This window comes from Salmo salar, chromosome 01 (genome assembly GCF_965601325.2).
Source record: "Salmo salar chromosome 01, fSalSal1, whole genome shotgun sequence".
Lineage (NCBI taxonomy): Eukaryota > Metazoa > Chordata > Actinopteri > Salmoniformes > Salmonidae > Salmo > Salmo salar.
The window spans coordinates 72,150,815-72,178,197 of NC_138291.1; the positions used below are offsets into that span (position 1 = coordinate 72,150,815).

At 43.6% G+C, this 27,383-nt stretch overlaps 1 protein-coding gene across 1 annotated transcript in view; it reads left to right on the forward strand.

Moving 5' to 3' along the window:
• Positions 1–27,383, forward strand: part of LOC106607942 (GDNF family receptor alpha-1) — a 95,707-nt gene that overhangs the window by 41,449 nt on the left and 26,875 nt on the right. The window lies entirely within an intron of this gene.

The following is a 27,383-nucleotide window of genomic DNA, read 5'->3' on the forward strand; positions in this document are numbered from 1 at the left end:
CATAGAAGTAATTTAGCTTGTCTGGTAGGTTCATGTCACTGGGCAGCTCTCAGCTGTGCTTCCCTTTGTAGTCTGTAATAGTTTACAAGCCCTGCCACATCCAACAAGCGTCAGAGCCGGTGTAGTACAATTCAATCTTAGTCCTTACAGACTACAAAGGGAAGCACAGCCATAAGCCGCCCAGTGACACAAGCCTACCATATGAGATAAATCACTTCTATGCTCGCTTCGAGGCAAGCAACACTGAGGCATGCATGAGAGCATCAGCTGTTCCGGATGAATGAACTCTCCGTAGCCGACGTGAGTAAGACCTTTAAACAGGTCAACATACACAAGGCTGTGGGGCCAGACGGATTACCAGGACTTGTGCTCTGGGCATGTGCTGACCAACTGGCAGGTGTCTTCACTGACATGTTCAACATGTCCCTGGTTGAGTCTGTAATACCAACATGTTTCAAGCAGACCACCATAGTCCCTGTGCCCAAGAACACAAAGGCAACCTGCCTAAATGACTACAGACCCGTAGCACTCACGTCCGTAGCCATGAAGTGCTTTGAAAGGTTGGTAATGGCTCACATCAACACCATTATCCCAGAAACCCTAGACCCACTCCAATTTGCATATCGCCCAAACAGATCCACAGATGATGCAATCTCTATTGCACTCCACACTGCCCTTTCCCACCTGGACAAAAGGAACACTTACGTGAGAATGCTATTCACTGACTACAGCTCAGCGTTCAACACCATAATACCCTCAAAGCTCATCACTAAGCTCAGGATCCTGGGACTAAACACCTCCTTCTGCAACTGGATCCTGGACTTCCTGACGGGCCGCCCCCAGGTGGTGAGGGTAGGTAGCAACACATCTGCCATGCTGATCCTCAACACTGGAGCTCCACAGGGGTGCGTGCTCAGTCCCCTCCTGTACTCCCTGTTCACCCACGACTGCATGGCCAGGGACGACTCCAACACCATCATTAAGTTTGCAGACGACACAACAGTGGTAGGCCTGATCACTGACAACGACGAGACAGCCTATAGGGAGGAGGTCAGAGACTCCCATAAGACTCCTGAACGGGTAACTATTTGCATTGTGTGCCCCCCCCCCCCCCCCCCCCAACCCCTCTTTTTACACTGCTGCTACTCTCGGTTTATCATATATGCATCGTCACTTTAACTATACATTCATGTACATACTACCTCAATTGGGCCGACCAACCAGTGCTCCCACACATTGGCTAACCGGGCTATCTGCGTTGTGTCCCGCCACCCACCACCCGCCAACCCCTCTTTTACGCTACTGCTACTCTCTGTTCATCATATGTGCATAGGCACTTTAACCATATCTACATGTACATACTTTCTCAATCAGCCTGACTAACCGGTGTCTGTATGTAGCCTTTTTACTGTTGTTTTATTTCTTTACTTACCTATTGTTCACCTAACACCTTTTTTGCACTATTGGTTAGAGCCTGTAAGTAATAATTTCACTGTTGTATTCGGCGCACATGACAAATAAACTTTGATTTGATTTGAATTGACTCAAATGATGTCAATTAGCCTATCAGAATCTTTTAAAGCCATGACATTATTTTCTGGAATTTTCCAAGCTGTTTAAAGGCACAGTCAACTTAGTGTATGTAATCTTCTGACCCACTGGAATTGTGATACAGTGAATTATTGTCAAGGCTCAGCAGAGTGATGGGGTGAAGTCAGGCGCAGGAGACCAAAGATGCGTAGTAGGGTGTTTTATTTCCTGATTCCAACAAATCCAAACAGGAAATGAACAAGGAAAACGAAACATGACAAAAATATCAATGTCCACCTCAACAGGGTCGGAACACTTTCCAGAAACAAAAATAACGTCTTCCACAAAATGAATCATGAAAACAAAAAACACCCCCGAAACCCCACGACAGGCAACAACGAACAATCCCGCACAAAAACCTAAACCCAGACAGCAAGACTAAATACCCCACTAATTACCTAACTCAAAACAGGTGTAACACAAAACTAGACAAAACCAAACGAAAAGGAAAAGAGGATCGGTGGCAGCTAGTAGACCGGTGACGACAACCGCCGAGCGCCGCCTGAACAGGGAGAGGAGCCACCTTTGGTAGATTTTGTGACAATTATAAGTGAAATAATCTGTCTGTAAACAATTGTTGGAAAAATTACTTGTGTCATGCACAAAGTAGATGTCCTAACCGACTTGCCAAAACTATAGTTTGTTAACAAGAAATTTGTGGAGTGGTTAAAAAACGAGTTTTAATGACTCCAACCTAAGTGTATGTACAACTGTATATTGACAGCTATGAAAAATATTGATCTAAACTCGCTCGGTTAATAGTGTGGTCTACAGTTTGTCATGAGACACTCTACCTCAGGCGAGCAAAACCTCAAGACTTCCTTAGATTTCATGCACCAGCTGTTGTTTACAAATATAAATAGGCCGTCGCCCCTTGTCTTACCAGAGGCCGCTGTTCCATCCTGCCGAAAAAGCTTAAAATCAGCCAGCTGTACGTTAATCATGTCGTCGTTCAGCCACGACTCGGAGAAACATAAAATATTACAGTTTTTAATGTCCCATTGGTAGAATATACATACTCGTATTTCGTCTATTTTATTATCGATTGATTGTACTTTGGCTAATTGGACCAATGGTAAAGGTAGATTACCCTCTCGGTGACGGATCCTTACAAGGCACCCGGACCGTTGTCCACGATATCTCCGTCTTTTCCTCCTGCGACTGACGAGGATGAGGGCCCTGCCGGGCTTCCGAAGTAAATCCTTCCTGTCCGACTCATTGAAGAAGAAGAATTCCTCCAGTATGGGGTGAGTAATCGCTGCCCTGATATCAAGAAGCTCTTTTCGATCATAAGACACGGTGGCAGAAACATTATGTACAAAATAAGTTACAAATAACACATGACTGCAGCAACAGTAGCCTACTTACCTGAGCTCAAGTGGTGGATGGATTATTCAAGAACTGGGGATTCTGGCTGAAGTTGATGTCCTTTGTGTTAGTAGTGTTTCTTATGTCCTCAGTGGTAGTGCTGGCACAATTATCGTATAATCGTGTATCTGACAATTATGGACAATAACCGTGAACCAAAAAAATAATATTCGTAATCGTCTTGAAGTAACTGTCCAGTGAAAATCTCACTTTTTAAAGTTAATATCCTGTTACCTTATACCCAAATAATGTTGTTGACTCATCCTATACTCGTATTTATGGCCAAAGCATAAATAACAAAATTAAACAACACTTTAAAAAAACACCTCAAACTTGTATCTCAAACAGATGCTTGCTATTTCCTCATAGAAGATGATGGCTGGCCAATCAGCAGTTTACTCGCATGAATATTTTTAATGACCAGTATATGTCCACACCATTCTGTTGTTGGGGTACATCCTCACCATTCCAACACAGAAAAGCTGCTTTTTAACGTACTCAATTACCATTACCAAAAACAATTTCACTCATATTGTAATTAATTATAGGTCATATTTCATAGAAACCTGCAAACACTGGACACTTACTTTAACTCATACATTTTTGGTGAAAGGGGAATTTAACGTTATGTTCAAGTAGATATACTTTACCCAATAGTTTTGACATTAATTGGGTAAAGTTGGAAATCATTTTAAGAGCAAAACGGCACAGTTGGGAATAGAAGTGACATTTTTGAGGCAAAGCTGTGTTGTATTTCTTAACAAATTTTCAAAGATGCATTACAAGCTTAATTTACAATTCATCTTTACCCAAAATTCCGTAATCGTCAAAGCATTATTCGGTGGTTTGGTTTTCCCAGTCGGTTGGTTACAGTGTATATACAACCGTTCATAGCCTGTTTTAAAGATCAAGTGAGACTTTACGCTGCCTACTGAGTCTCTCCACTCATGTACCTAACCATGCCTGAACAACACACACTGCAAAGTGGACCAAGTCAAGCGAGGCCCCTGTCTGTTTGATGTTGTGTTCAAAAGGCAGAGGTGATGAAAGACAGGAGTGGTTTGAACAGAACTAAGAGTAGGAGATCTGGGATGGTTCCGGCCTTCAGTCACAGCAGCGGGATTTCCCCTCCAACCCACAGGGAATCATGTCAGCTCACCTAATGGTCCCAGCAGAAACACTGCAGGAACACCGATCAAAAGAAGCTCTCCATCATCGTACTTCAACAATCAGTGAAGACGCCATACTGTAGCTGAGCAAACCTCAAATAAACTCTGTGTGAAGTAAACACATTGAAGAGGGTGTTCATAGTTTGTAAGTTTAGTGTTTGGCCTGATTCCTCTGTCCTCTGTCTGAATGATCTCAAACTAGAGCCACATCTTGACCTTTCACCCCTGTGGTGGAAGTGGAGTCATACTTCAACAGCATTGGATGAATGTAAAACCACCGAGGCACCATAAAACAGCACAACAACTTTGTCATCGGTACAGCTCTTGACTAGCCAGGGTCATTTCCTTTGAGTCCAATATGAGGTTCTTCATCATAGAGGCTGTAGGTAAAGGCTCAGCAACTCTCAATCAAGACACACAACGAAGACAAATGCTGCCATGTTGCTATTATTGTTGAAAAGGCCTGCAGACATGAGAAGTGTGCAGACACACACACCTGCATGTGCACACACAGATGCACATTCACACATGCATGCACTCACGCACACACACATGCGCAGAAAAACACCTGCATGCTCACACAAACACACACACACACACACACACAAACCGGCCTTTACGGCCACTCTATCTCACACCTGGCTCAGTGACAGCTCATTCCAAATCAATAATGTGAGACAGAGCCGGGACGGAGCGTGCTTTCCAACACAATCAACCCAAGAGTGAGGGAATCAATTATTAATCGTCCTTGTAATGGGACTACAGCCCCTCAGCACCTAAAACACATTGATATCCCCAGATCTCACAGCTAGGCTGTTCAGGAAGGGAGAATTTAGAGAGTTTAACCCTTATATTGCGCTGGTAATTTCAAAAAACTTAGAAAATGGAGTGGCTGAAATGTTTAATAATCTCCAGCACTGCTTAAAAATCAGTGTGGGAATCGACTCTTTAAAGTGTGTATAATGTTCAGTGTTGCAACTCTAGTAGTGGCTTGAGTGAGTGAACATATTGACCAGGTAATTGTTTCAGGTTTGTTTCAGGTTGTGTTGTTGCATTCACATCCTGCATGATAACACTCTCTGGTCCATTCAATTCATCCACCCCTCTCTATTATAGAACACCTACTTTCTACAAAGCTAAATAGAATAGACGCACACACACAAACATGCAGATTAAAGGAGGATAGATTATTTCAACTTTGAGATAGTTTTATGAAATAGCATATGGGTGTTTAAATATACATCACTAGACCCAGTCACTTAGCTCTTAGTATAAATCAAAGCCCCTTAGTTGTGTGGAGTTGCTCTGTGGAGATCTCTCTCTCTCTCTCTCTCTCTCTCTCTCTCTCTCTCTCTCTCTCTCTAATCAAATGTATTTATAAAGCCCTTTTTACATCAGCAGATGTCACAAAGTGCTTATACAGAAACCCAGCCTAAAACCCCAAAGAACAAGCAATGCAGAACTGCATCAATGAACTCAACAAAGATACCGTTCTTTTTGCCTTTAATCTTGTCCTGTCTCTCTTGTTCTCTTCTCTTTTGAACACACATGGCCAAGATGAGCTGTCAATAGGAGCAAATGATTGCACCAAGCAAAACCACGTCTCACGTTGCCACACTTTCAAGATACATGTTAACTTTCAGAAGGACCGTGTGAAAGCCGGAAATTGAGGTTCAAGTATGGGTGAATTCTCACTGAGTTTGTTTTGTTGAATTCCTTTGTACAATAACAATAACAGGTTCTCTTCAGCAAACTCACCAACAAGATATGATACTTCCTGCTGGTCAAATCAGGGGCTTCACTTTTGCCCTAAATCTTACAGCTGTGCAATTGTCACAGTTGTGAGCTCAACCCCCGTAGTCTAAGGCTGTTATTCCGTATCACTATTTGCTGTTCCCTCGTCAAGTTAGCACATAACCTCATCCTTCCTCCATCTCTCTTTTTCATTCTCTCTGTCCTGACATGACACTTTCCCACGGAGGATAGCAGGCTACTCATCTCTACTGAGCCTTAGTAGTTCACCCCTCCTCCCTCCTCCTCCCTTCCTCCCCCTCTCCTCGTCCCTTCCTCCCCCTCTCCTCCTCTGAAGGATAGTGTCCTTGGAGAGCTCCAGCCATGATGAGGTGGCCACTGCTGCAGTTATATCATGGTACCTTACATTATTGCACTGTGGGACGGCTCGTCCCAAAGGCCCACACAGCTAGGGCCGAAGTTCCACACTGATGAACAGACATGACTTACAGTTCAAATTTACTCTGAAAATGAGAGACATTATTATTTTGCTGGACACTTTTGCTGTACTCATTATTGTAGGGGTACTGTGGAGTAGTATAGATGTTTGAATCACATTTCACACAGACAAAATAGGTGGACTTGGGTCAATGGTAGATTTTACTGGCTGCATTGTAACCAGCTAGTGATATGTAATCATTATGTAATGTTGCTCAATGTTATTGATTTACTGAATAATATTTAATCAATTCACCTTCCAGTGGGACATTGTGATGGGATCACCTACGTACAAAACTCTGTGTGGTCTGATCTCTCAAAATCACCATAAATTATATTATGGGAATTTTTTACACCGTTCTGTCGATTCACTCCTCTGTCATCATTACATTTGACTGAATTACTCCCAAACATAGCTTCATAATCAATTCCCCCGCCACTGAAATTGTGATTTGCCAACTCTTTATGGTTCAAATATCTTGAGACAAGTAGATATACAGTTGAAGTCCGAAGTTTACATACACCTTAGCCAAATTTAAACATTTAAACTCAGTTTTTCACAATTCCGGACATTTAATCCAAGTAAAAATTCCCTGTCTTCAGTCAGTTAGGATCACCACTTTATTTTAAGAATGTGAAATGTCAGAATAATAGTAGAGTGAATGATTTATTTATTTCATCATTTGGTATTTTATTGATGGTGGTAGGAAACACTGTCTCAGGCGCCACTCCAGAATCTCCCATAAGTGTTCAATCGGGCTGAGATCTGGTGACTGAGATGGCCATGGCATATGGTTTACATAGTTTTTATCAAACCATTTAGTAACCACCTGCGCCCTGTGGGTATAAGCATTGTCATCCTATGGGGGCATAGCCATGGTAACCAAAATAATGGCATGCCCATTATTTTATGAGCATGATGGGATGTTAATTGCTTAATTAACTCAGGAACCAATCCTGTGACAAGAAAGCACATGCTTTCAATAAACTTTGCAGCCCTCGTTTCCATTATTTTGGCAGTTCATGTAGTCTTTGATTCACAGCCACGAGGGATAGATGCTTTCATTCCTGGGATGTCAGAAATATTGGATGTCTGTTCTTTATGTGTTTGCAGATAAAACATCCCCCTGTCCTGTGTAACCTCTGCTGTAATGGCCTGTAATGAATCCCCATAAACCACCACTTACCTGGCCATGGCTCAACCTCAAACACCACCAATTCCTGAAGAGACTGCTTCTCAACTCGTGTATTGTTGCTGTCTTCATTTATGACATTGACTAAAGTTTTAGTTGGAGTTGCTTTAGAGATGGAGTCACAGATTACATAGTAAAAAAATATTTAAAAAAAACTTTCATATAACATGACAGTAGCTTGATGAAATTTCTGTTCAGTTTTCCTTCCATTATAATTTTGAGACAGTTGAATAGATGTTACCTCATTGTTAATACGTTGGAGGGAACTTAAAACTTTATGGTGAACACTACTTTGGAATGAGTTAGCGGTCCAGATATGAAAATAGTGTCATCCTAGTCATGAAGAAACAGAAGTTGACAACTACATTCATTTCCTCTGTAGAGAGTGGTCCTTCAGACCTGCTTGTCTCTTTCTACTGATGTGTCATTACTTTCCCACCTTCCTTCCCCTAATGGATAGAAAGGAACACACATCCTGATTTAGGGCCCTATTCAATCCGCATCGTGGATGTTCAGTGCTCTTGCCCAATTGAAATTGAAAGCCAATGTTCCTGCGATGGCGGAAACTGCATAAACTGTAAACGCTGCATATGTCGGCTCAATCGGAAATTACCTTAACATTTCTATTGAACAATCTGTAATAGTTCAGCGATACAGATTGAATAGAACCCATACTTTAAACACAGCCTTGTAAAAGGATGCTCTATAATAAGTCCTACACGTGATAACAGAAGTTGGCTTCTTCTAGTGCATGAAAATGCTACAGAGTTGGTTTTCTGATCACAATGGCCTTGGTAAATGTCTGACTACTCTTTTTAAAGTAGTCAGACAATGTGATTAAGCTATGCCTCAACATATGACGACTTTTCTAGTGTTTCTAAATAATGACGGGGGAAGTAATTATGTCTCTAAATGGCCCTGTACCAGGCTAGTTGCCTGTGAAGTCATTAGGTAATCTCATTTAGTAATGACCTCATGGGTCGTTCCTGTACCTCTCACATTCACAGAGAGGAGTACTATGGGAATAACAGGAAGTGTCCCTGACTCCCGGCTTCATTTATTTGTTTGTTTTTAAAAGGAAAATATTTTTGTGGCAGAGAAATGGATTCCAAAAGTCTGTGCTGTGAAATACAATAGCGGTGAGGTTTCAGTGGAATTGCCATGTGAGAGTAGAGAAAATGGTGTGCCTTCGGATTTTGATCTGATCCGCGCTCTAAGACCATCACGCTGCCGAGAGTACAGCGGCACAGATTCGCGGGGATCACATATCTCCTGCAATTAGCTCTCCTATCTACCATATCTGCTCTGTCGGGGTGAGCCACTCTGTCAGTAGCCTTACATGGGTAGTCTAAAACAGCCCTATCCTGATGCCCTGTGCTGCTATCATGTCTGCTCAGCTTCCTGCTTCTCACTCACACTCTCTCCCTCTCCCTTTCTTTCTTCCTCTCTCTTTCTCTCTCCCTTTCTCTCTCCCTGTCTTTGTTCATCCTCATCCCTCTCTTTTATCCTCCTTAGTCAGCAGTCTTGATGGAGTCAGTGTAGCACTCAGTTCTCCTTATATGGATACTTCTATACACTTTCTATCTCTTCTCTCCATATCCCTGCCAAACTGAACAGTTTTTTTCCCATATGCGTTTTTCAGCTCCACCTGCCAGGAATCTGAGAGTAGGGACTATCCATCTTCACTGCAGACTTTGGCACACTGGATGTTTAATTAAAAATGTATCGCCCAAAGAACTGGGTCATATGCACTTAAAGTGTTGAAGACACAGTTTAGAAAATAAACATCATCAATCACAGTCTCCAGTCCACAATGCTTTGTGAATGGTGATTCAGCCTAATGCTGCATCACCATAGCCAATTATAGTGGGTGACAGTTGGGAAAGTTTGTTTTGCAGCTAAAAGTCTCCAAATGTCACTACTTTTAGGATGCTGTCCCAGAAGGGAAACTTTTGGGCTGTCTGTCATCCGATCTTTGGACACTGAAGCAAATGTGATGGATGTGCTCACTGCAAAGCAGCAAGTGAATGCATGGTGAAAGTTGTGCTATCGGCTGTTATTTTCCAAACCCACCATTTTACAATGATAAGTTACTGTATACCAACTCAATAATACAACAATTTAAATCAATAACCTCAGCCAAAGACAACAAGGGTCCTTCAGGCTATCAAAATATAACATTTTATTTATTTATTATCCCTATGTGTAGATTCCGTCCCCAACATGATTCCTTTGAAGATGTATTTACATTGAATTTATCTCATTATTAATTCATATCCTAGCATTTGAATATCATGTTTGATGCATGTGACAAATTTTTGTTTTCTGTGAAAACGAAATCTTTAATTTGATCCTTCATTTGAATAAGCTGTTTTTGCATTAGTTAAACTTTGACATACAGTCTGTGTTGACTGAAAATATAGGAACTGCGAACCCAATCTCTACTATATAACATTATAATTGTTGTATCACATCGCAACATGCATATTATTCAGTGCCTTCGTAAAGTATTCAGACCCCTTGACTTTTTCCACATTTTGTTACGTTACAGCCTTATTCTAAAATTGATTAATAAATGTTTTTCCTCATAAATCTACACACAATGACCCATAATGACAAAGCGAAAACAGGTTTTTAGAAAATGTTTGCTAATGTATAAAATAATATAATAATAATACCCTATTAACATACATTTTCAGACCCTTCGCTATGAGACTCGACATTGAGCTCAGGTGCATCCTGTTTCCATTGATCATCCTTGAGATGTATCTACAACTTGATTGGAATCCACCTGTGATAAATTGAATTGATTGGACATGATTTGGAAAGGCACACACCTGTCCAAATAAGGTCCCACAGTTGGCAGTGCATGTCAGAGCAAAAATCAAAGAAATCAAAGCAAAGAACACAGTGGCCTCCATCATTCTTAAATGACAGATGTTTGGAACCACCAAGGCTCTTCCTAGAGCTGGCCGCCTGGTCAAACTGAGCAATCAGGTGAGAAGGGCCTTGGTCAGGGAGGTGACCAAGAGCCCGATAGTGACTCTGACAGAGCTCCAGAGTTTCTCTGTGGAGATGGGAGAGCCATCTAGGCGGACAACCTACTCTGCAGCACTCCACCAATCAGGCCTTAATGGTAGACGGAAGCCACTCCTCAGTAAAAATGTACATGACAGCCCGCTTGGAGTTTGCCAAAAGGCACCTAAAGGTCTCTGACCATGAGAAACAAGATTCTCTGGTCTCATGAAACTTTGGACTGAATGCCAAGTGTCACGTCTGGAGGAAACCTAGCACCATCCCTAAGGTGAAGCATGGTGGTGGCAGCATCATGCTGTGGGGATGTTTTTCAGTGGCAGGTACTGGGAAACTAGTCAGAGGAAGGAAAGATGAACGGAGCAAAGAACAGAGAGATCCTTGATGAAAACCTGCTCCAGAGCGCTCAGGACCTCAGACTGGGGCAGAGGTTCACCTTCCAACAGGAAAATGACCCAAAGCACACAATCATGACAACGCAGGAGTGGCTTCGGGACAAGTCTCTAAATGTCCTTGAGTGGCCCAGCCCGGCCCCGGACTTGAACCCGATCGAACATCTCTGGAGAGTATGAGAGTAAAGAGTGAAGGGTCTGAGTAAAGGGTCTGAATACTTGTGTAAATGGCATATTTCCAATTTAAATGTTTTGTAAATTAGCAAAAATGTATAAAATCCTGTTTTTGCTTTGTCATTATGGGGTATTGTGTGTAGATTGATGAGGGAAAAAAGATGTAATCAATTTTAGAATTAGGCTGTAAACTAACAAAATGTGGAAAAAGTCAAGGGGTCTGAATACTTTCCGAATGCACTTTAAATCTTAGATGATTTTGTGTTATGATCCAGACTGTCTGAACTGTTCTTGAGCGGGCGATGATGACTCAGTGGTTTTATGTAACCTCAAGTCCCCTTCCTAAAGTGATGGGGGCTCAATGTGATGATTGACACTTGGCAGATGCAAACGTGGTGTTATGTGACTATATCAAACTGGGGCCTAAACTGAGTCATGGCATATGGCTGTCAACTCTGAGCTAAAATAATCATTATGCGCGTATGATCCAAACATGAGGGGACAGGCTCTCCTATTTCCATAACAGTAGCTACACACTGCCATTCTTTATCGATTCTGAAAGGTGGCACTGAGATTGGTTTCAATACCATCAGACCATATAACAGAAATGGTGCACAGCTTTCATTTTACACTCCCCGAAAAAGATATTGCAACAAACTTTCCTCAGACAACATCCAAGTTACTGTATTTTCACTTGATGAAAAAATATAAGAAAACATTTCAAGGAATGATCCACCTGTTCTAGGTCAGATCTATAAAATGTCCTACTGATATGAAAAACCTTGGTATGTTATGTGATAATAAAATTATAGTTATGCTAGTAGCCTCAAGACAATCATATCAGATTCAGACAGATCTATTCTCAAAGCCCTCTTACACTCTCCCACAGACAACCACCCACAATTCATAGCCTGAAAGGGCACCAGAATAACAAATGATCGACCAACAAGTTTACTCAATCCAAAGTTACAACCAATTGATTGCAGTATTACCGCAAAAATGGAGAAGGCCAGAGGAAGGACGAGAAGGTAGGGAATTTGTTTGTCTGCCATATATTAAAGACTAAAATTTGCTGGAAAAGAGTGGCATAAATTGAAAGGACAAAAATGTTGACAGCTGCTCCATACAGCTTGCGAACTAGCTAGGACATTTTTTTCGATATACCGTTCCATGGCACATGGTGAATGAACTAAAGCACAAAACAACTCTTGATTCAACACTTTGAAGAGTTGCTCAAATTAAATGATGATGCAAAATTCTTGCCACCAACAGAATGTTATATACTGTATATGGGGCATACAACAATCTCAGCTCTGGAGATTTTGCTGCAAAGAAAAATAATCATTAGTTATTTTCTGTACTAGTGTTGAGTAAAATACAGTTGACAGCGCTGAATAAAAACTTAGACATGAACTCAATCATAAAAAAACAGCTCTTTGCTGTATTCTTTGACAGTCTCTCTTTGGTCATGGTTTTAAAAGTAATGAAATCTCACGTAGGCTAGTTTCAAACTTTGCTGTGGCCGGGGTTGTGGAAGCTGTAGCCACTGTGATTTGAGCTATCAGATTGGCCAGCGCAGTAGGCACACTGGATTTAGCCACATATCTCCTGGTCCGCCGGGCAGGTGGAGTTTGTCTTTTCAGACAAATTAAATGGTTCAAAATGGGAACACTTTGCCTACCCAGTGCACAGGGCTTCTGAATCAAATGCACCTACTGCCAACACCCCAACATAAATAAAACATTTAAAGGAGCGCAAGACTTTATCGTTGGTTTTTCTACAGAAATGTTTGGTGATCAATTAGGAATGCTTTCAAGATCGACCAGTCAACCGCTATCGACCGGTTGGTGACCACTGCTTTAGATGGTGTATCAATACACCCATTCGCTACAAAGATACAGTCGTCCTTCCTAACTCAGTTGCCAGAGAGGAAGGTAACCGCTCAGGGATTTCACCATGAGGCCAATGGTGACTTTAAAACAGTTACAGGGTTTAATGGCTGTGATAGGAGAAAACCGAGGGTGGATCAGCAACATTGTAGTTACTAACTTAATTGACAGAGTGAAAAGAAGGAGTCCTGTACAGAAAACAAATATTCCAAAACATCCATCCAGGCAATAAAGTAATACTGCGAAGAATGTGCCAAAGTAATTCAATTTTGTCCTGAATACGAACTGTTATGTTTGGGGAAAATCCAATACAACACATTACTGAGTACCACTCTCCATATTTGCAAGCATAGTGGTGGCTGCATCATGTTATGTCTATCCTTCTAATCGTTAAGGACTGGAAAAAAAGAGAACAGAATGGAACTAAGAACAGGCAAAACCTGGTTCAGTCTGCTTTCCACCAGACACTGGGAGATTAATTAATCTTTCCAGGTGTGGAAAGTGCTTAGAGACTTACCCAGAAAGACTCACAACTGTAATCAATTCCAAAGGTGCTTCTGCAAAGTATTGACTCCGGGGTGTGAATATTACAGTACAATTCAAAAGCTTGGACACATACTCATTCAAGGGTTTTTCTTTATTTTTTATATTTTTTTTCTACATTGCAGAATAATAGTGAAGACATCAAACCTATGAAATAACACATATGCAATCATGTAGTGACCAAAAAAAGTGTTAAACAAATCTAAATATATTTTATATTTGAGATTCTTCAAAGTAGCCACCCTTTTCCTTGATGACAGCTTTGCACACTCTTGGCATTCTCTCGACTAACTTCATGAGGTAGTCACCTGGAATGTATTTAAATTAACAGGTGTGCCTTGTTAAAAGTTTATTTGTGGAATTTCTTTCATTCTTAATGCGTTTGCGCCTATCAATTGTGTTGTGACAAGGTAGGGGTGGTATACAGAAGATAGCCCTATTTGGTAAAAGACCAAGTCCATATTATGGCAAGAACAGTTCAAATAAGCAAAGAGAAACGACAGTCCATCATTACTTTAAGACATGAAGGTCAGTCAATCCGGAAAATGTCAAGAATGTTTTAAGTTTCTTCAAGTGCAGTCGCAAAAACCATCAAGCGCTATGATGAAACTGGCTCTCATGAGGACCGACACACGAAAGGAAGACCCAGAGTTACCTCTGCTGCAGAGGATAAGTTTATTAGTTACCGGCCTCAGAAATCGGCAATTAACTGCACCTCAGATTGCAGCCCAATTAAATGCTTCACAGAGTTCAAGTAACAAACATATCTCAACATCAACTGTTCAAAGGAGACTGCGTGAATCAGGCCTTCATGGTCGAAATGCTGTAAAGGAACCCCTACTAAAGCACACCAATAATAAGAAGAGACTTGCTTGGGCCAAGAAACACGAGCAATGGACATTAGACTGGTGGAAATCTGTTCTTTGGTCTGATGGGTGCAAATTGGAGATTTACAAAGAAAAAGCCATATCTCAGATTGGCCAATAGAAATTAAAGATTAAGATGGGCAAAATAACACAGACACTGGACAGAGGGACTCTGCCTAGAAGGCCAGCATCCCGGAGTCGCCTCTTCACTGTTGACGTTGAGACTGGTGTTTTGCGGGTACTATTTAATGAAGCTGCCAGTTGAGGACTTGTGAGGCGTCTGTTTCTCAAACTAGACACTCTAATGTACTTGTCCTCTTGCTCAGTTGTGCACCAGGGCCTCCCACTCCTCTTTCTATTCTGGTTAGGGCAGTTTGCGCTGTTCTGTGAAGGGAGTAGTACACAGTGTTGTACGAGATCTTCAGTTTCTTGGCAATTTCTCGCATGGTATAGCCTTAATTTCTCAGCACAAGAATAGACTGACGAGTTTCAGAAGAAAGTTCTTTGTTTAAGGCCATTTTGAGCCTGTAATCGAACCCACAAATGCTGATGTTCCAGATACTCAACTAGTCTAAAGAAGACCAGTTTTATTGCTTCTTTAATCAGAACAACAGTTTTCAGCTGTGTTAACATAATTGAAAAAGGGGTTTCTAATGATCAATTAGCCTTATGATAAACTAACACAACGTGCCATTGGAACACAGATGGTTGCTGATAATGGGCCTCTGTACGCCTATGTAGATGTTCCATTTAAAAAATCAGCTGTTTCCAGCTACAAAAGTCATTTACAACATTAACAATGTCTACACTGTATTTCTGATCAATTTGATGTTATTTTAATGGACAAAAAATCAGCTTTTCTTTCAAAAACAAGGACATTTCTAAGTGACCACAAACTTTTCAACAGTAGTGTATATGTAACAAAAAAACTGTAAATACAAAAATTGTTTAACAAAGTTACTTTTGTCCTGGGGGGGGTGAATAGGCCAATAAAAATAAATAAAATAAATCTACCAACAATAACTTTCCCTGGTGTTACCGCAGTGTAACAAATTCATTGGCACTTTGGTACCACTATTGTAAATCATTATGACAGGTCTGGAGGTGTGGTGTTGAATAGAGTACATTCACAGCATACATTGTGTTTGTGGAGTAGAGGCTTGTACGTGCCAAGAAATAAGCAGGATTTTCTTGTCATTATATCCCCATCTATCTCTGTGTGGTGGCTGGTGGTTTCGCATAAGGAGTGAACTGGGGGCCTGTGGGACTGGGTTGTCGAAAGGCTTTGGGGAGAAAGGGGGGTAGTATTTGTATTAAAGGACCCTCTACCCTGCTGTTTCCTTGTGGCCCACTCCCAGAGGAGGTTCTCCTTACCGCCTGATCACTACACCACCTGATTGTTAATGAAAAAGGCCACAGTAGAACTTCATCACTGTGTAATGCAATATCTGAGAGTAACAGAGTCTGTCCTCACAACGAGGACCCCCACTCCCACAGGGGACCAGGGAGGACAGAGGGTACAGGGGAGGGGAAAGGTCCATCTGGAAAGAAGGATAGTGAAAGGAAGGAGCAAGAGAGAGGGGAAAGAGAGTGAGTGAAAGGGTGGAGATGAGAATGAGAGAGAGTGAGAGGCACTGCAGGGATCAATTACATGGGTTGTGAGTTATCATGTTTGCTGCCCTGGTATGTGGGTTTATTGCAATGGGACATAGTCGGAAGAAACAGGGAGCTTATTAAGCACCAGAGAAGAAGGAAAAGAATAGATGAGTAAACCTGGGGGCTTCCACTTCTCCTCTCATTCATTTCTTCTTGTCAGGCACTTTCAGTTGCAGACCATTAAAGTGGTGAGCAGAGTATCTTAAAGCAATGATAATCGAGAGGAGAGACTGACTAGAGACACTTTATAAATATCACTATAGAGAGGCTGGACACAGCATTGAATACTGCGCCATGAACTGCAACACTGATGAAACTGATCACAAATCATCATAGCTGATATCTTCTCACACCCATTTAGAAGTTATGACACATCTTCACACTCATTTATGTGACTGCGAGTATGTACATGACTCCCCGCAAATTATCACAGCAGATTAAAACTAATTTAAAATCTGTCACAGTGATGCCACAGACATCATACCGTCTTTCAGTACAGGGCAACACCCCTTATAATTCAGCAGACCTCTAGGAAACTTCATTGAGACCACCATCGACTAGGTTGCTCCATAGGTTCATGGACTCATACTGTGGCATTGTACACTCATCAGCACAATGACAAATTCATTACCCTGACGCTAACCCCTACAATCTCAGTTGACTCCTTGCTATGGACACTCAAAACAGCTCATCATATGCTTCACTAGCTCAACATCATTCCCCATTGTCCTCCACCATTCACTGCCTACCCACAATGGACTAGAACCACTCAATTGATACTTAATCAAGCACCTAAAAAACCCAATTTACTTCTGGCATCCAATAATACCATCTCATCGCTGTGTTCCATGCCCTCTACGCTCGGGTGATTCAGCACTCTGTGTCTGTAGAGCCCCTCCCCCCTCCAACGTAATATTAGTTCCTCTTGAGCCAGCAAACAACTCCCCAAAGCTAGCAGATAGGGATGCATACAGGATTTGTGTGGGAATGTGTTTTTTAATGACTCGCTTCTGTAGAGTCGGATCATTATCTGTGAATCAGCTGATTATTTACCCTCTGGTTATATCACCAGTCACCTGCATCATGGCTGGCACACCCACTGAGGCGCAGGTTATATGGGAGGTCAAAGCTGTACAGGTGGACATGTATACTATCCATATGGAGGTTGTAATTGAAGCCTTGGTTTAATCAAGTCCCTCTCTGACCATCGTCTGATTGCTAAAGGCCCAGCCAGGGTACATAAAGGTGTTAAAGGGATGGGACTCACAGTCTGCCAAACCTGGCAAGCTAGAGTAAGGCCCCCTTTGGATCTGTGGTTAACCCCACCGACTGCTTACCATTTAATCAATACTCTATTTTCAATGCAGATATGAGGTGTGAGAAATAAATGAGAGGTTTTAACTGGTTGGCGTAGCAGAGTCACACCAGTAGGGCCAACTTGGCTGTTGATGTGTAGCGTATGCATGAAAGTCATCACATTTACTCTGTTATTCCTGTGGAAGTAGGCTAACAGTCATAAAAAGGCAATTAACATTTTAGTCATTTAGCAGATGCTCTTATCCAGGGACTTACAGTGCCTTCGAAATCCTGCTTACTTTGAAGTATTCAGACCCCTTGACTTTTTCCACATTTTGTTAGGTTATAGCCTTATTCTAAAATGTATTAAATTGTTTGTTTTCCCTCAATCTATACACAATAACCCATAATGACAAATCAAAAACAAGGTTTTAGAAAAAACTGATATCACATTTACATAAGTATTCAGACTCTTTACTCAGTACTTTGTTGAAGCACCTTTGTCATGTGCCTTTTACTGAGGAGTGGCTTCCATCTGGTCACTCTACTTGAAAGGCCTGATTGGTGGAGTGCTGCAGAGATGGTTGTTCTTCTGGAAGGTCCTCCCATCTCCACAGAGGAACTCTGCAGCTCTGTCAGTGACCATCGGGTTCGTGGTCACCTCCCAGACCAAGACCCTTCTCCCCCTATTGCTCAGTTTGGCCGGGCGGCCAGCTCTAGGAGTCTTGGTGGTTCCAAACTTCTTCAATTTAAGAATGATGGAGGCCACTGTGTTGTTGGGGACCTTCGATGCTGCAGAATTCTTTTGGTACCTTTGCCCAGATCTGTGCCTCGACACAATCCTGTCTCAGAGCTCGATGGACAATTCCTGTTTTTTGCTCTGGCATGTACTGTCAACTGTGGGACCTTATATAGACAGATGTGTGCCTTTCCAAACAATATCCAATCATTTGAATTTAACACAGGTGGACTCCAATCAAGTGGTAGAAACATCTCAAGGATGATCAATGGAAGCAGGATGAACCTGAGCTCAATTTCGAGTCTCATAGCAAAGGGTCTGAATACTTACGTCAATAAGGCATCTTTTTATTTTTAATACTGTACGGTTGTCGTCGGGGATAGAGGACCAAAACGTAGCAGTAATGTGGATGCTCATCTTGATATTTTTTTCAAATAAAGAGAACACCAAAATAACAAAAAAAACGAAGAACACACGAACAACAAAACAGTCTTGTCATGCTCACACAGGCAAAACAAGAAACAATCTCCCACAACACCAAACCAAACAATTACCCATATATAGGACTCTCAATCAGAGGCAACGAGAAAGCACCTGCCTCCAATTGAGAGTCCAACCCCCCCATCAACCTAAACATAGAAATACAACAAACCAGAAAGAACATAGAAATACAAAACATAGACCAAAACCCGGAAATAATAAATCAAACACCCTACTACATAAATCACCACCCTGAACCACAAACAAAATACCCTCTGCCACGTTCTGACCAAACTACAATAACAAATAACCCTTATACTGGTCAGGATGTGACAGTACCCCCCCCTAAAGGTGCAGACCCCGGATGCACCTCATAAATAAAACAAAACAAAACAACAACAAAAAATCCCCCTAAACTAAAGGGAGGGAAGGGAGGGTGGCTGCCGTCACCGACGGCACTTGTGCTACACTCCCCCCCAACCCACCTATACAGGAGGTGGTTCTGGCTCCGGCCTACTGTCCTCCAGAATGCAGACAGACTTGCTCAGTTTCGGGCCGTACGCAGACTCCCATCGTTCCGGATCGTAGGCAGACCTCTTCCGTTCCACACTGTAGGCAGACTCATTCGATACACAGTTAATCATCTTTAGCTCCGGATTGTCAACAGACTTACTCAGTTCCGGGTTGCTGATCGACTCACTCAGTTCCGGGTCGCAGGCAGTCCCCTTCGGTTCCGGGTCGCAGGCAGTCCCCTTCGGTTCCGGGTCGCAGGCAGTCCCCTTCGGTTCCGGGTCGCAGGCAGTCTCCCTCGGTTCCGGGTCGCAGGCAGTCTCCCTCGGTTCCGGGTCGCAGGCAGTCTCCCTCGGTTCCGGGTCGCAGGCAGTCTCCCTCGGTTCCGGGTCGCAGGCAGTCTCCCTCGGTTCCGGGTCGCAGGCAGTCTCCCTCGGTTCCGGGTCGCAGGCAGTCTCCCTCGGTTCCGGGTCGCAGGCAGTCTCCCTCGGTTCCGGACTAGAAACTGTTGCCGGATACTCTGGACTGCACACTGGTGCCGGATACTCTGGACTGCACACTGGTGCCGGATACTCTGGACTGCACACTGGTGCCAGATACTCTGGACTGCATACTGGTGCCGGATACTCTGGACTGCACACTGGTGCCGGATACTCTGGACTGCACACTGGTGCCGGATACTCTGGACTGCACACTGGTGCCGAACTCTCGAGGCTGGGCTGACGCACTGTAAGCCTGATGCGTGGTACTGGTACTGGATGTGCCAGTCTGGGGACACGCACCTCAGGGCTAGTGCGGGGAGCGGGAACAGGCCGAGTCGGGACTGGGTTGACGCACTAGAAGCCTGATGCTGGAGGTATCAGCCTGGGAACACGCACCTCAGGGCTAGTGCGGGGAGCGGGAACAGGCCGAGTCAGACTGGGCTGACGCGCTGGAAGCCTGGTGCGTGGTGCTGGTACTGGACATGCCAGACTAGGGGTTCGCACTTCAGGGTCAGCACGAGAGACAGGAACTGGAAACACCGGGCCATCGAGGCGCACAGGCGGTCTTGATCTCACCTCCTGCACAACCCGTCCTGGCTGGATGGAACTAGTAGCCCTGTACTTGCAGAGTGCTGGTACAGGGCGAACTGGGCTGTGCAGGGGCCTGATGGTTGCCGTGCGTAGAGCGGGAGTTGGGTAGCCTGGTCCTAGGAGGCGTACCGGCGACCAGACGCGCTGTGCAGTCATCCTCCTACCAGGCTGGATGCCCACTCTAGCACGGCATCTGCGAGGGGCTGGAATAACTCTCACCGGACTGTGCGTGCGTATGGGCGAGATTGTGCGCACTTCAGCAAAACACGGCGCCCCCCACTCCATACGCTTCTCCATATAAACACAGGGAGCTGGCTTAGGGCTCACCCTTGGCCCAGCCAAACTACCCGTGTGCCCCCCCCCAAAAAAAAATTGGGGGTGCTTCTCGTGCTCTACCTTCCTCCCAAGCAGGTTGTCACAGTGGTCCAGTAATTGTTCCCATGTCCAGTCAATCCTAGACTCCAACACCTCCAGCGACCAGGATGCCATCTCCTCCCGAGCGCGCTGCTTCCTATAGTCCAGACCGAATTTCCTTGGCTCCTTTCTCCGCTGCTTAGTCCTTTTGTGGTGGGAGATTCTGTAACGGTTGTTGTCGGGGATAGAGGACCAAAACGTAGCAGGAATGTGGATGCTCATCTTGATATTTATTTCAAATAAAGAGAACACCAAAATAACAAAAAAAAAAAACGAAGAACACACGAACAACAAAACAGTCTTGTCATGCTCACACAGGCAAAACAAGAAACAATCTCCCACAACACCAAACCAAACAATTACCCATATATAGGACTCTCAATCAGAGGCAACGAGAAAGCACCTGCCTCCAATTGAGAGTCCAACCCCCCCATCAACCTAAACATAGAAATACAACAAACCAGAAAGAACATAGAAATACAAAACATAGACCAAAACCCGGAAATAATAAATCAAACACCCTACTACATAAATCACCACCCCGAACCACATAAACAAAAGACCCTCTGCCACGTTCTGACCAAACTACAATAACAAATAACCCTTATACTGGTCAGGATGTGACAAATACATGTTTTCTCTTTGTCATTATGGGGTATTTTGTGTTGATTGATAAGTAAATATTTCTATTTAATCCATTTAAAAATAAGGTTGTAACGTGAAAAAAAATGTGGAAAAAGTCAAGGGATCTAAATACTTTCCGAAGTCACTGTATAGTTAGTGCATTCATCTTAAGATAGCTAGGTGGGACAACCACGTCACAGTCGTAGTAAGAGCACTATATATATACACAAAAGTATGTTGACACCCCTTGAAATTAGTGGATTCGGCTATTTCAACCACACCCGTTGCTGACAGGTGTAAAATAGAGCACACAGCCATGCAATCTCCATAGAGCTGTGACTTTCAACATGGCACCGTCATAGGATGTCACCTTTCCAACAAGTCAGTTCGTCAACTTTCTGCTCTGCTAGAGCTGACCCGGGCAACTGTACGTGCTGTTATTGTGAAGTGGAAACGTCTAGGAGCAAAAACGGCTCAGCCTTGAAGTGGTAGGCCACACAAGCTCACAGAACAAGACCGCCGAGTGCTGAAGCGTGTAGCGCGTAAACATTGTCTGTCCTTGGTTGCAGCACTCACTACCAAGTTCCAAACTGCCTCTGGAAGCAATGTCAGCACAAGAACTGTTGGTTGGGAGCTTCATGAAATGGGTTTCCATGGCCGAGCTGCCACACACAAACTTAAAATCGCCATGCGCAATATCAAGCGTTGGTTGGAGTGGTGGACTCTGGAGCAGTGGAAATGCATTCTCTGGAGTGATGAATCACACTTCACCATCTGGCAGTCTGACGGACTAATCTGGATTTAGCAGATGCCAGGAGAATGATACCTGCCCCAACGCATATTGCCAACTGTAAAGTTTGGTGGATGAGGAATAATGTTCTGGGGCTGTTTTTCATGGCTCGGGAGGCCCCTTAGTTCCAATGAAGGGAAATCTTAACGCTACAGCATACAATGACGTTCTAGATAAATTCTTTGCTGCCAACTTCGCGGTGACATTTTTGGGAAGGCCCTTTCCTGTTTCAACATGACAATGCCCCCGTGCGTAAAGCGAGGTACATACAGCAGCAATTTTTCAACATCTAGTCGAAAACCTTCCCTGAAGAGTGGAGGCTGTTATAGCAGCAAAGGGGAGACCAACTCCATATTAATGCCCATGACTGGAATGAGATGTTTGACGAGCAGGTGTACACATACGCTTCCTGTGTGAGTTAGGGTTGTACGCTACGGATGTTGTAGAGAATTAACTTGCAGGATCAAGTCACTGCTTTGATGTTTGCAGAGAACGACAGCACTCTGGGAGGGGACACCATTTTCATCCGTGATGGAGAGGTCTTTGAGCAGCTCCGTCTTATCAAGTTTGAGGTAGTGGGCCGACATCCAAGCTGAGATATCTTCCAGGCACACAGAAATGCATGTTGCCACCTGGGTGTCAGAAGGAGAAAAGTAGTTCAGTGTCATCCGCATAGCAATGATAGAAGAGACCATGTGAGGATATGACGGAGCAGAGTAACTTGGTGTGTAGAAAGAAGAGGAGAGGGTCTAGAACCGAGACCTGGGAGACAACAGTAGTCACCCGGTAGGGGCGGCCTGCTAGGTAGGACGCAATCCAAGAATGTGCAGAGCCTGAAACGCCCAGCCCTTAGAGGGTGGAAAGGAGAATCTGATGGTTCAGTGTCCACAAAGGCAGCTGATAGGAAGAACAGAGGAGAGAGAGTCAGCTTTGGCAGTGCGGAGAGCCTCCATTACACAGAAAATAACAGTCTCGGTTGAGTGACACGTCATAAAGCCTGACTGGTGAGGGTCAAGATGATCGTTCTGAGAGAGATAGAGAGAGAGTTGGTTAGAGAAAGCATACTCAAGTGTTTTAGAAAGAAAAGAAACGGATGCCGGTCTGTAGTTTTTGACATTAGAGGAGTTGAGTTTTGGTTTCTTGAGGAGGGGAGCAACTCGGGCCATTTTGATGTCAGAGCGAATGCAGTCATGGTCAGGGATGAGTTGAGGTAAGTGAGGAATGGGAGAAGGTCTACAGAGATGGTCTGGGGAAGGTAGGAGAGTACGGGTCAAGCAGGCAGGTTGTCAGGCCGCCGGACCTCACTAGTTCCAGGATTTCATCTGGAGAGAGAGGGGAGAAAGAGGTCAAGGCGTACGGTAGTTCTGTGTGAATGGGACCAGTGGACTCAATCGGCTGAGTGAATGAGGAGCGGATGTCAACAACCTTCTTTTCAAAGTTGTCCGCAGAGAGGGAGGGGAAGGGATGGAGGACTAAGGAGGGAGGAGGTGGAAAGGAGTTTCCTAGGGTTAGTGCCAGAAGTTGCAGTCAAGTGGTGGGAGTGTCTGTAAAGCCTACCGGATGAGGAGCGAACAGGTATATAAAACACACACATATGAGATCATCTGAAAATAAGGAGGTAAGATAGTGTGAGAGAGTGATGTGGAGCCTTCCACTCTTTCCTTCCTCAAACAACTCCGCAGAACAACTTGGCAATACTATCTTTGTTTCAGCGACGGTCTTAGTTTTGCGATGAAACCAACACTCATGGCTGCCGCTCAAAAAACTGTGGAGACTGAAGTACCAATACTAATTGCCTTGCAAGGGTGAAGAGCACACCTCCAGGTACTAATTGCTGATTGCCTAGGAGGGGAGAAACTCTAAGCAACAGCTGAATCTGGTAATGAATGGTGTGTCTGTTGAACAAGTTGAAGAGACTAAATTACTTGGTGTTACCTTAAATTGTAAACAGTCATGGTGAAAACATATAGTTTCAATGGTTGTAAAGATGGGGAGAGGTATCTCCATAATAAAGAGATGCTCTGCTTTTTTGACACCATGCTAGTTTTGTCTTATCTTGAGTATTGTCCAGTCATGTGGTTAAGTACTACAAAGAAAGACCTAGTTAAGCTGCAGCTGGCACATTGCTCTTCATTGTAATCAGGTGGCTATTATAAATACTATGCATGCCAGTCTCTCTTGGCTAAGTGTTGAAGAAAGACTGACTGGATCACTTATTATTTTTATAAGAAACATTAATGTGTTAAATTCAAAATTGTTTGCATAGTCAACTTACACACAGCTCTGACACACACTTACCCTACCAAACATGCCACCAGGGGTCTTTTCACAGTCCCTAAATCCAGAAGAAATTCAAGAAAGCATGCAGTATTATATAGTGCCATTATTTCATGGATTCCCTTCCATCTCATATTGCTCAAATGAACAGCAAACATGGTTTCAAAAAACAGATAAAGCAAATCCTCACGGAAAATCCCTCACCCTATTTGACCTAGATATTTTGTGTGCATGTGTTGATTTGTAGGCCATGTGTGCTGTTTTCAAATGTATGTAGTTCCGTCCTTGAGCTGTTATTGTCTATTAATATTCTGTATTATGTCATGCTTCATGACTGCTTTCGAAAGAACTAATGGGTATCCTAATAAAATAAAATAAATTCCAAATAACAAGGTAGCGGCTACTCTTCTGGGGTCCAAACAGGAAACAAAGCACAACAAATAAAATGCCTAAAATACATAGTATACATAATATAATAACATAGTATACATAATATATGATGGCTCCTGCCCTATGAGCTGTTCCAGATCACGCAAGCCAAGAATTTATGCAAGCCCAACTACATAACGGGGTGGCAGGTAGCCTAGCAGTTAGAGCGTTGGGCCAGTAACTGAAAGGTTGGTAGATCGAATCCCCGAACTGACAAGGTAAAAATCTGTCGTTCTGCCCCTGAACAAGGCTGTTAACCCACTGTTCCTAAGCCATCATTGTAAATAAGAATTTGTTCTTAACTGTCTTGCCTATAAAAATAAATAATACAGTGGAAATTACAATACAAAATATATAAAAATGGCTGTCTCTTCACAGTCTCTGTTGTGATGTAAGGTGTTCTTTTATCTGGGGTTTTTTATCTGTTTTTATTGCCAGCATGAGTTACCTAGGGTAGCATAGAGTTCTATGTAGTCATGGCTGTCTTTTAATACTGTGTGTCTCCCCGCCTCTGTTCTGGACCTGGGGACTGTGAAGAGACCTCTGATTGCATGTCTTGTGTTGTACTGATGAGTGTCTGAACCGTGTGCCGACTGCTTGAACAGACAGTTTGGTACCTTCATCACATCAATACCTCGCACAAAGACCAATAGTGATGCAGTCAATCTCTCCTCAACTTTGTGCCAGGAGAGACTGACATGCATGTTACTGACATTCACCCTCTATGTACATCTAAGTGCAATACGTGCTGATCTGTTCTGGACCAACTGCAACTTGCCTATGTTCCTCTTTGCCGCACTTGACCACACAACTGGGCAGTAGTCCAGGTGCGACAAAATTAGGGCCTGTCTGGTCGACTGTGTGGTCAAGAAAGCGGAGCAACGCAATAAAGCCACTGATTACCAAAACAACAGCAGTCACAAATTGCCCTGCCCCTTAATCCTGGTTGGTGTGTTAACAATCATCTGCAAGTCATGAGCTAGCCACAAGACAGTACTAGACAACAACAGATAAAGACAAATTTAAAGATTAAAGATTTTTTGGCACATCCATTATACATAGCAATCTCTCAGGAGGGAACATTCCCAAAATATTATGCCTTGTTTTCTTGTCCCGTGGATTGGAGAAGGAGGAAGAGGTCATTACTCGACCTAGAGCCCCGTGGTAATTGAAATTAGGAAGGGGGTTGAAGGAAACAGGCGACATGATAATCAATTTGAGGCTGTATCGGTAACAAGAGCTGCTGGGGGGCTCCAGCTCCCTATGAAGAGACCAGATGGCCCCAGCCCTGTGTGGGCCTGTAAGGGGGGAAGGGGAGAGACAATGGGAGGGAGGGGAGCATGTGCAGGAAGGGATGTATGGGGCAAACACTTTTAGCTGGATAGAGGATTTTTGTTTGTGTGTGTGTGTGTGTGTGTGTGTGTGTGTGTGTGTGTGTGTGTGTGTGTGTGTGTGTGTGTGTGTGTGTGTGTGTGTGCGTGTGCGTGTGTGTGTGTGTGCATATGCGTGTTTGCCTGAGAGACGGTGCCATCTGCCAGCAACGCACTCGGGGTTCAGCAGATGTGTTCTCTGACTCGGGGTGCAGCAGAGAGGGATGTGGAGAGGGTCCTGACACACCGCAGTCTACCTCTGTGGGAGTGAGGAGACAGACAGCTGAGTGATTGGACAGCTGCATGGCACATGACACCCACATACGCACATACACACCATACCACAAATGCAAACACACAAATGACTCTCTTGTACTGGCTCTATGAACACTCACTTTTGATTAGAAATTTGATTTGATTTGTTACTTTATTGTGTAACTATTTCCTTTTTTTAATGCACATTTTTCTTACTTTTTAACTCTGCATTGTTGGGAAAGGGCTCGTAAGTAAGCATTCCACAGTAAAGTCTACACCTGTTGTATTCGGCGCATGTGATTAATAAAATTGGATTTGATTTGACATGCACAGATGCACAAGTCCACACATGCTAATACAGTATAAACACTCACATGCTCACACAGACAAACAGAACTCAGTTTTTTTCTATTGGACCATTAGGGTAAAGGCCCTTTTGGGGACACAGGAGGGGGAGGATGTCTGGTCAGGTCTGTCCTCATTTGGCTGCTGTCCTATTATTGGTGTTGACAGACTGACTTCAGGGCCAGCAGATGACAGGAGAGGCATCTCCCAGGCAGCTGTAGAGTACTTCTAGACAGAATTGATGTGTCTGGTCATTGAGCAGAGTAGAGTAGAGTAGAGCAGAGCAGCACAGACAGACTGAGTGAAGGAGAACTTCCAGATCTCAGTGAATGGTCACAATGAACCCCAGCTGGCCAGACAGGCCCAGCCAGTCATCTGGGATTGGCCGCAGGGACCAGCGGGTACCCTGAATGCACATCTACGACCTTTAGAGAAGGCACTTCCTGTCTACAGCACCAGAAGCGGTGTGTTAGTGTCTTCACTGTGGAGGGAGTGTGTGGCAGGGGTACTCTACTCTAGTTTTCACAGACTTTAGTGTCTAGCAGTTGTCTCTCTTTCCTGGGGCTAAGGTTTTACATTGAAATCAAAGTGTGAGAGAGTCAGTCTTATTCCCTCTTTGTTTATGGGTGTTGCTGCTGGTGGCAAGCACATGCAAGCTTAAAAACGAATAGACACTGTG